Source organism: Pongo abelii, chromosome 4 (genome assembly GCF_028885655.2).
Source record: "Pongo abelii isolate AG06213 chromosome 4, NHGRI_mPonAbe1-v2.0_pri, whole genome shotgun sequence".
Classification (NCBI taxonomy): Eukaryota; Metazoa; Chordata; class Mammalia; order Primates; family Hominidae; genus Pongo; species Pongo abelii.
In genome coordinates, this window is record NC_071989.2 from 1,306,993 (window position 1) to 1,315,978 (window position 8,986).

The following is an 8,986-nucleotide window of genomic DNA, read 5'->3' on the forward strand; positions in this document are numbered from 1 at the left end:
CGGAAAACCTTGTTCGACATTTCTAGAAAGAGTAGATGCTACTGAAGACCCAATAGATTGCTGAGGGTTTTCAGAGCAGGGACAATTGCATCAGGGTGCTGGGCTCCGGGAAGAACTCAGAGGACTTGGCTCCCTAGCGGATGGGACAGTGATTGGTGCCGAGACTGGGCCAGAGAAGGAGGCCTGCCTGGAGCAGGCACCCGAGGCCGCGTGCAGGGACGGTCCTGGGCCACCAACCCCTGAAAGCTGGGCCAGGATCTTCGGAGCTGTCCGAGGCTTTTTTCGCCCCTCTCACTCTCATGCACCTGGTTACCCTCCCCACAGAGTCTTCTCACGGCGCGGTTTTCGTCTACCATTGCAATGGTGTCTGACTACACCCAGTGCCTCTGTCCTTCCCCGCCTCAGTCTGTTCTCGCTTCTTGGCAAACCTGTCCTTGGAAAGCCCTCTGCTGACTCCTGTTACCCTGATCAAATGCATCCTCCTCAGCAGGCTCGTGAGCCCTTTGCAGGGTGGCCCAAGAGGCATCACGCCCTGCTCTCCAGCCACTCTTGGGGGCCCCTACAGGGCCAGGCGTCCCACACCGGCAGCAGGTGCTGGTCCTGCCACAGTCTGTGCGACATGTGAATGAAGGCTGTAGACCTGTGGTCTGCGGGAGGCAAATTCCAACTCCAGCTGTCAAACATAAGGGGACTGGCAGGCTATCCAGGGTGGACATCTCACGGCATCCAGAGGCAGGGACCTAGCCAGGCCTCAGGAAGGAGCTGCAAACCCAGGAGCTCTGGGGTGTGGCTTCATCTCCCTCCCTCCCTAGCACCCTACCCCCACCTCTCCCTGTTCTTCAGATGCCTCATTTTCCTGTCAGGCACCTGGCCAGCTCTAGGAGCTGGAATCAGGTTGGTGCCTCCTTGGTCAGTGTCCACCCCTAGTGTCATCCACAGTGGCCAACGGAAGGGGTGGCTGGTGGTGCAGGACATTCGCCATCTTGGGAAAGATGACAGAGACAGGAAGAGCCTCTCCAGCTGAGCAGATGAGAGGTTCTGCAGTGGTCTGGACACATTTGCACACTCGTGGCCGTCCCCCTGCCCTGTTGAGAGACCAGATGAGGAAAGGGAGTCCTGCATCTGTCGCCTTCTGACTCTGACCGCCTGAGGCTGGGCTGCTGGCGAACCACGCCAGCATGTGACAGCACTTGAAAGAAAGTCCCTGGAAAGAATGTGGATCATTGCAGAACTCCCTCGAGAAAGCGCCAGAGGAGGACCCCATTCAGCACCCCACAGAACTCCTCAAACTCCTGCCCACACTCCCCCAGTGTGGTGGCTGCTTCTGTCTCCCCAGGCTTAGTTGGCCTGGGTCTTGAAGGCCTCTCCTCCTGCTGTCCCCACGCAGCACCCTCTCTGCCACTGCACAGCTGGATGCAGTGAAGGCCAGGCAGCTGTGGCTGCTTGGGCAACAGGAGCTGCTTGACCCTGTTCTGCCGGCCTTGTTGGCCTCACTCCCGTGGGGAGCCAAGGTTACCCATGTCTCTGAAGCTAAGGCTTGCTTTCTAGGCCTGGGGGAGTCACATCTTGCATTCGTACTCACTGAGCTCCACGTCTATGGTTAGAGAATTTATCAACGTTTTAAAATGCTTTTATCAATTCCATCATTTGAGGGCCCTCTGGCAAGGAACCTGTTAGTACATGGAGTGCCTGGAATGTTCCAGAAAGCTAACACAAAGAGCTGGCCCTTGCTGTCCTTATACATTGAGGACTCCAACGGCCACTCAGGATGACAGGAAATGCAGGCGCCAAGAGATCTGGTTCCTTTGTGAGGCCCTCAGGCAGTGGTCAGACACGAAGGAAATAGGAATGGCACCCCCAAACCACACCTCTCCCTACGAGGCCACAGCTGCCGATGCAGTCTTGCGAGGGGGATGGAGGGAGAGAGGAGGGCATCGGAATGTGGACACACCCTGCTGTGAGGGCTGCGGGGGTCCTCAGACTGGAGCCCGCCCCCAGGCTCAGCTCAGCTCGGGGACCTCGTGCCCGGGCTTTCCTGGGGAGGAAGATGTTGGATCTCCTGCCTCTCTGTATTCGTTCACACTTTGGGTTTCTTTCTCTTCCGCGTGTTCTAACATCTGCGGGATTTTTTTTTTTTTTGAGACGGAGTCTCGCTCTGTCGCCCAGGCTGGAGTGGAGTGGTGCAATCTCAGCTCGCTGCAAGCTCCGCCTCCAGGGTTCATGCCATTCTCGTGCCTCAGCCTCCCGAGTAACTGGGACCACAGGCGCCTGCCACCACGCCCGGCTAATTTTTTGTATTTTTAGTAGAGACGGGGTTTCACCGTGTTAGCCAGGATGGTCTCAATCTCCCGACCTTGTGATCCGCCCGCCTCGGCCTCCCAAAGTGCTGGGATTACAGGCGTGAGCCACCGTGCCTGGCATATCTGCAGGATTTATGGATGAAGGGCCACAAACCCACATTTGGTCTCATTCAACAGATGTTGTGTTGGCAGGGCGGGGTGGAACTCTGTCTCTGCCCACACTACCTGCCCCTGGGGTTGTAGTTCTAGGAAAGCAAGTCTCAGACTGAGTTTTGATCCGGATTAAATTCCATCCCAGGTGCAGATATTTATAGGCAAGCAGGGACAAGAGCCCTCAGGCAAAGCTGGGTATCCTGCGATGGGTGCCTCTGGGAGTTCGCAGATAACAAGGCCTTTTCCTGGAGGCAAAGCAGAAGCGTTCTGTGGCAGACCAGCCAGCTTTCTAGCAGGTCAGGGGCAGGGACATCTAGGCCCAAGGTGTGACCCCTGTGCCCAGGTGCTGGCTTGCCTCTTGGCAAGGACACAGCTCTTACAGGACTTCCTAGCCCACCCAAGAACATTTTTCCATCATCGAAAAGTTATTGATAAGATTTCTCCATCATTGAAAAGTCATTGATAAGATTTCTCCATCATTGAAAAGTCATTGATAAGTACCACCATGTGCATGAGCAGCCCTCCAGGTGCTGGCTTGTGGGCCAGTGTTTGAGAATCTTGCCAGTTGAATGTGGGCATCTGCTGAGGGTTCCCCAAAGGCTAACCGTTCGTGCCAGAGGGAGGCCGTGGCTCATTCCTAGGACCCTGGGTGAGACTGGGGCTCATGCACACACAGGTATCGATGGCATGGGCTGTAACGAGCTGAGTGCCTGCTGCCACTTCCTAGTGGGGGGGCTCCTGGGGAAAGAGGGGAGGCTGCTACTCTCCAGGGCCGCAGGGAGCCCAGAACGCCATCTCCTGGTGTCAGCAGCAGCAAGTCCGTATGAGTCTGCAGCAACTTAGCTTTTGCCTCCTTAGAGGAAATAATTCATCCAGGGGGCATAAGGCAGCGTGAGAGACTGAGGTAAGTTTCAGAGCAAGAGTGAAAATTTATTTAAAAAGTTTTAAAGCAGGAACGAAAGGAAGTACACTTGGAGGAGGGCCAGGTGGGCCTCTTGAGAGAGCAAGTACACAGTTTTGACCTTTGACTTGGGGTTTATATGTTGGCATGCTTCTGGGGGGCTATGTCCCTTCTACCCTGATTCTTCCCTTGGGGTGGGCTGTCCGCATGTGCAGTGGCCTGCTGGCACTTGGGAGGGCCGCGTGCACAGTGTGCTTACTGGAGTTGTGCGGTGCCTTCTTGAGGCAGTCTTCCCTTACCAGTTCCTAGGGGAAGGTCACACGCTGGTTAAACTTTGCCACTTTGCCTCGTAGTGTGCATGCTTGACTTCACTCACCAAGTCCTGAGATTTTATTTTTTAATGTAAGTTCTAGGGTACACGTGCACAACGTGCAGGTTTGTTACATAGGTATACATGTGCATGCTGGTGTGCTGCACCATCAACTCGTCATTTACATTAGGTGTTTCTCCTAATGCTGTCCCTCCCAGCCCACGGCAGGCCCCGGTGTGTGACGTTCCCCGCCCTGTGTCCAAGTGTTCTCATTGTTCAATTCCCACCTGTGCCGACTCCTGAGCTCTTATAGGGAAGTGGCTCATCACCAGTTTCAGGTGTTTTCTATCTGTTGGGAGCCCGCCTTTCCCTGGCACCAGCTGCAACCAATAATTATTTTAGACAGTTTAACAACCACTTGACCATCACCTGACGATTGCCTGACATTTCTGTTGGTGTGCGGGCCCATCTCCTGCCCTGCTCATGTGGGGCTCAGTCTGCCCAACCTTTCCCCAAGGGCCTGTCTTTAATTCATTTGTGATAAGCCCCAAGCAGAATGGACTCTTGTTATGATCCCATGAACTGCTCACGGCCACCTCTGTGGATGAACACCTAGCGGCTGCTCTAAATACATGCTGTGAAAGTTGTCAGAATCAAAATGGAGTCACTAATGTTAAGAAAGCCCTGACAAAGAGTGGTGGGGAAGGCCACGAAGAGAGGACACTTATGCTTGCATGCCTGATACCAGAAAGGACTACAAAAACCATAACCCGGCACAGAGGCCATCGCACCCTTACACAAAAAATATTTCGGCAAGGACAACTGCCCAGCAATTGCCTGTCCAACCTCAGACTGGAATCACCTTTGTTATTGATGTTTGTAACCAAGGATAATTACCTCAAAACCATTGTGATCCTGCTCGCTTTTCCCTTTAAAGACCTTCGTCTTCCTTGACCTCCCTGAATAGACATATGGTTTACTATGGTGTGTGTACTCTCCTTGTAATGTTCTGTTCTCAAGCTAACATCTATTCTTCTAGAGAATCTCTCTCTTAGGCTGACAACGCTGTGAATCTGGGCTCCCAGGAACTGGGGCTGACATCAGAGGGGTGGAAAGAGAACAGCAGCTCTCCCTGAGGGGATGCTTGCCAAGGATAAGGAGATGATGGTTCTCTGAGGATTATTTTATATTCATCTAAAAGGGTATTTTTGTTGTTATCCCTAGCCTTTTTTCCCTTTTAATTTTCTGATGAATAATTTAAAGAAAACCCATTTTAAGTGTGCAATTCTATGAGTTTTGACAAATGTCTTCACCCATACAAACCCTATTACAATGGGGATATAGAACATTTCCATTACTTAAAAACAGCCAGGCACTGTAGCTCATGCCTGTAATCCCAGCACTTTGGGAGGTCGAGGCGAGAGGATTACTTGAGCCCAGGAGTTCAAAACCAGCCTGGGCAACATAGTGAGGCCCCATCTCTACAAAAATGGAAGAAATTAGCTGGGCATGGTGTTACATGCCTGTGATCCCAGCTACTTGGGAGGCTGAGGTGGGAGGATTGCTTGAGCCTGGGAGGTCGAGGCTGCAGTGAGCCACGGTCTCACCACTGTACTCCAGCCTGGGTGACAGAGTCAGACCCTGACTCCAAACAAAAACCAAAACCTCCTTCTTGCCCCTTTGCAGCCAGACTGTTTTCTGTCATTGTGGATGCATCTGTTCTAGAAATTTACATGGATGGCATCATTCAGTCTTTTGTATCTGGCTTCTTTTACTTGGCACAGTGTTTGTGAAACTCATCATTGTTCCACGTAACAGTAGTTCCTTTTAATTGCCAAGTGGCATTCCTTGGTATGAATGTACCACAGCTGGGCTAGCCACCCAGATGCTGATGGGCAGTTGATAGGCAGTAGGATGTCCCCATTTCCGGTCACTATGAATTGGTCTGCTGTAAGCACTAGAGTACAAATTTTTTTTTAGAGACAGGGTCTTGTACTGTCATCCAGGCTGGAGTACAGTGGCTCATAGCTCACTGCAGCCTCAAACTCCTGAGCTCAGGCAATCCTCCCACCTCAGCCTCCCAAGTAACTGAAACTACAGGCACACACCACTACACTTGGCTAATTTTTAAACTTTTTATAGAGATGGGGTCTTGCTATGTTGCCCAGGCTGGTCTTGAACTCCTGGGCACAAGTAATCCTCCCATCTCTCAAGTAGCTGTAGTAGGTGTGAGCCACAGCCTAGCACCATTTATTGAAGAATCTGTCCTTTCCACGGTGACTGTGCTTGGCACCTTTGTTGGAAATCAGTTGGCTATAGAAAGTGGATTAATTTCTGGGCCCTCTGTTCTGTTCCATTGGTCCGTGTGTCTGTGTGTCTGTTTTTATGCCAGTTCCATGCTGTTTTGATTACTGTAGCTTTGTAGTGTATTTTGAGTCTGGGAGTATGATGCCTCCAGCTTTGTTCTTTTTGTTCAGGATGGCTTTGGCTATTTGGGGTCTTTTGTGGTTCCATACAAATTTTAATATTATTTCTTTATGAAGAATGCCATTGGTATTTTGATAGGCATTGCCTTAAATATATAGATTGCCTTGGGTAGCACAATCGTTTTAACAATATTAATTCTTCCGATCCTTGAGCATGAGATGTCTTCTCATTTGTTCATATCCTCTTCAATTTCTTTCATCAGTGTTTTGTAGTTTTCCTTGTAGAGGTCTTTCACTTCTTTTGTTAAATTTATTCCTAGGTATTTTATATTTTTTGTTGCTATTGGAAATAGGATTGCCTTCTTGATTTCTTTTTCAGCTAGTTTTTTGTTTGTATATAGAAATGCTACTAATTTTTGTATATTGCCAGGGGCAGCCTGTGGCACTTTTTCTTAGGCCCTTATTGGAGGCACAGAGCCATTGGGCAGCCCAGGGGCGTACCTGCAGGTGGGGGTGCTATGGGGCTGATTTATCAGGCCCTGAGCTCCTGCTATCAGTTGCTTGGAGGCCGACGGGTCCTACGTGAGGAGGCCTGCAGCTGTTTGGCTGGCTCAAGGGTGAGTTTGCTGCAGGCGGGAGGAGCAGACAGCTGGAAGAGCTGTGGTGGGGATGGGTTTCCCTGCTGTGCAGGACCAGAGCCACAGTAGAGCCTGGGCCCAAGCTCCATGCAGCTGGGGTTGTGGTGTTCAGCTGCCCATGTGGGCTCAGTGGCATGAAGGTGGAGCCCCAGTGCTGGAGAGGTGCAGGTGCTACTGGCCCCAGGGCAGAGCCCCTCCTGATGCAATAGCAGCTTGGCTCATGGTGTGGGTGTGGGGTGGGAGGTGCACACTTTGTGCTCCTAATCGGGGGAATACTGCTGTGAGAATTCCCTGCAGTGCTCCCAACTGGGCTCAGGGCTTGCAAGGACCGTGGGTTCTCCTGAAGCAAGGACTGTCAGCGTTTGCTGTAGCAGTGGCAGCTGGCAGAGATCTGCTTACCTTTTCCTTGCCACAGGAAGTCCCTCTTTGCTTCTAGGTCAAACTGGTGGGTGAGGAAGAGTGTGCGGCAGAGGCCTCCTGGGCTTCCAAGCACCACAGGAGTGTCTCCAGGCCTCTGCTGCAGTCCAGCACTCCACCTTTAACACTCCAGTCAAATTGTCACTGTTAACTTGTTGCCTTGATCCTTCCTTGTGGGGAGGAGGGGATGAGCGCCAGACAGTTCTAGTCAGCCCTCTTGCCAACACCACTCTCCTTCTGGTGACTTTCAAAGAGAAAAGATGAACATTTTTACTACATCCAATGTAATCATGTTTCAGTGATAAAAGTTTTTGAATTTTGCTGTATGTGTTTTGAAGCTCTGTTAGTAGGAGCATACTCATTTGGGGTCACTGTGTCCTCTTGATGACTTGACCCTGTTGTCTTTCTTTATACCTGGTGATGTTCTTTGTTCTGACGTCTGCTTTGTGTCATGTCAACATAATTACTTCAGCTTTCTTTTGACAGCACTTCCCTGGCATGCCCTTTTCTCTCCTTTAACTTTTAACCTACCTGTGTCTTAAATATACATATCTATCTATCTATCTATCTATCTATCTATCTATCTATATTTTTTTTGAGATGGAGTTTTGCTCTTGTCACCCAGGCTGGAGTGCAATGGCACTATCTAACTCTCACTGCAACCTGTGCCTCCTAGGTTCACGTGATTCTCCTGCCTCAGCCTCCCAAATAGCTGGGATTATAGGCACCTGCCACCATGCCCAGCTAATTTTGTACTTTTAGTAAAGTCAGGTTTTCACCATGTTGGCCAGGGTGGTCTTGAACTCCTGACCTCAGGTGATCCACCTGCCTTGGCCTCCCAAAGTGCTGGGATTATAGGTGTGAGCCACCATGCCCAACCTATTTTTTTTTCTTAAGTAAAATTTTGAGACAGGGTTTTGCTCTATCACCCAGCCTGGAGTGCAGTGGCACCATCTTGGCTCACTGCAGCCTCACTCTCCCAGGCTCAAGCAATCCTCCCACCGCAGCCTTCCAAGTAGCTGGGACCACAGGGGTGCGCCACCACACCCAGGTAATATTTGTACTTTTTGTAGAGGTGGGGTTCCACCGTGTTTCCCAGGCTGGTCTTGAACTCCTGGATTCAAGCAGTCCTCCCTCCTCGGCCTCCCAAAGTGCTGAGATAACAGGTGTGAGCCACCATGCTTGGCCTTAACCATCTGTGTATTTATATTTAAAATGGGTTTCTTGTAGGCAGCTTAGAGTTAGTTGTTTATTTCAATCAACAATCTCTGCCATTTAATTGGAGTATTACATCATTTAAATTTAATGTAATTATCAATGTTTTCTTATTTGTCCTATTCATTATTTGTTCTTTTTCCTCTTTTTTCTTCCTTCTTTTAGAATTATAAATTTATCTTTTTTGGATTCAAATATGTCTTATTGGCTTTTCAGCTAGATCTTTTTGCTTTACTTGTTCAGTGTTTTTTTCTACAATTGTCAATTTGCAGCTTAAACTTAAGCCAGTCTACTTCCAGATGATATTATACCCCTTCATGTGGATTTTAATGACTTTAAACAGCAACGATCCATTTCTGTTCTATTCCTTTCTTTATTGTCATACATTTCACTTTCACGTGAAATACAGCTGATATATATACTCCTTTAGCCTCAATAACTTCCTTTAGCATTTTGTGTTATGCAGATCTACTGAAAATGGATTCTACCACTTGTCATTTGTATGGAAATATCCTTAATTTGCCCTCGTTTTTTGAAAGATATTTTCACTAATTCTCTAAGTTAATGGGCACTTTTTCTTCTGTCATGTTAAATCACATCGTTCAGTCGATTGTCTTCTGACTTGC